The sequence below is a fragment of the Dendroctonus ponderosae genome, unplaced genomic scaffold (assembly GCF_020466585.1).
Source record: "Dendroctonus ponderosae isolate FM_Combo_2020 unplaced genomic scaffold, Dpon_F_20191213v2 Dpon_F_20191213_7, whole genome shotgun sequence".
NCBI lineage: Eukaryota > Metazoa > Arthropoda > Insecta > Coleoptera > Curculionidae > Dendroctonus > Dendroctonus ponderosae.
In genome coordinates, this window is record NW_026018916.1 from 13,589,323 (window position 1) to 13,591,098 (window position 1,776).

Below are 1,776 nucleotides of genomic sequence, written 5' to 3' on the forward strand. Positions count from 1 at the left end.
AGAAATAAGCTGCTACTCATCAAAAGTGTCATCAGGCCGGCCATGACGTATGCCTCCACAGCGTGGGGATATGCGGCAGAAACCTACCTGAGGCAGTTCCAGGCCACAGAAAATAAACTTCTGCGGATGGCCATAGATGCTCCCTGGTTTGTACGTAATCGTCAAATTTACAGGGACCTAGAGTGGGAGCCACTACGAGACCTACTAAAAAGAAAAGCAGCCACTACCTTCGAAAAGCCCGAAAACCACCCCTTTGAGGAGCTACGAAATGCCGTAGCTTATTCCCCAGAGGACAACGGGCTTAGGAAAAAAAGGCCCAGACACCAGATGGCCCAATAGGGCAATAAATAGGTACAAGCAGTAAACTGTAGAGTGCTGTAAGTGTATAACTTTTAGAATAGAGTGATAGAAGTAACATTGAGTAGTGTAGTGCTTGTGTCAAATTAGTAAGATGCCCATTCCAGCAGCTAGCTAGCATGGAGAGAACAAGTTTTAAAGGATAACTCCTAGAAACTTGCAGTCAAAAAAGGGAGGTTTTTAGTTGGTAGAAATCCAACACTACCTGGTGTCACGGGACACTGGGTGTCTTAGAGAAGATTTTTTATCCTCCAGCCGCCGCCGGGCAAACAAATAAAAACAAAAAAAAGACAGGGGGAGTGAAGTGACAGCAGCGACCGGGTGCAGAAGAGGTTGAACCCCGTAAGTCGAAAGACCGAGTTTTCCGTCGGTTATTGTTATTGTTTGTGAAGTTGACGGTAATTTTGAAATTAGTTTGTTCCTGTTCCGCATTTAAAGTTATACCGAAGTGAATAAAAGTTGGAAGCTGAAGAAAGAGTTTGATACCCGGCCATCCACGGTACAATATATTGTATAATACAACAAGCAAGGAAAAAGATAGTGAGATTCCTAATTAGAGTATCTTTGTCCTCGTTTGTTGTTATATATATATTTGGATACAAAATGAATAAAAAAAAACCGGAATCGGAACTGTACCGAATTTGAATCTATTTTCTAAACCGGAACGGAACCGAAATTTTTTATTTTGCCTTGGACCGAAACCGGAACGGAACAGTTATTTCGTTTCGGTCCGGGTACTTGGGGCAAAGTATTGAATATCTATATTAACAATTCTCTTCTTTACATTTATTGAACTCTATAGAATTTCGTCCTTTTCTAAAATATAGCAGAATTGTTTTTCTGCGAAATGTAGAATTTTAACCACAGTACCCGCTAAACAATTTTTCGTTTCAGAAACGTTTCAGAAACGTATATTAAAATCCCGAAACGTTTCAGTTGCCTACACTATATGTTTCAGAAATGTTTATGTAATTGCAAATCGCCGCCCTCAGAAATGTTTCGCTGAAACATTGCAGAATCGTTTCGTTGGAACCCCTTCCCGCCAAAATGATTTTGCTAAAAGCCGCCACAGAGAGACATCGTCCAAAAATCCAGAGGATCAGCTGATTATTTGCATGCGTTTGTTTTGTACATATACAGTCCATAAGAGGACTCTGACATAGAGTATCTTACAGTTAACAGTATTCCGTCAATTTTCAATCTTTCAGTTTATCAATGTTTTCAATTTGCAATCATAAGCAGCATTTTCAACTAGTTTGATAAATGTGATATTTAACTTTGTTTTACAATAATGGAGCATAACGTGGCTCGGAGAATGACTAAGTGTTGTGTTCGGAACTCTGTGATCTTTGGATAACTGTGCAGTTTATTTGAGTTTTACAACAACTGAATATAAGGTATCATTTCACTCCAAGATAT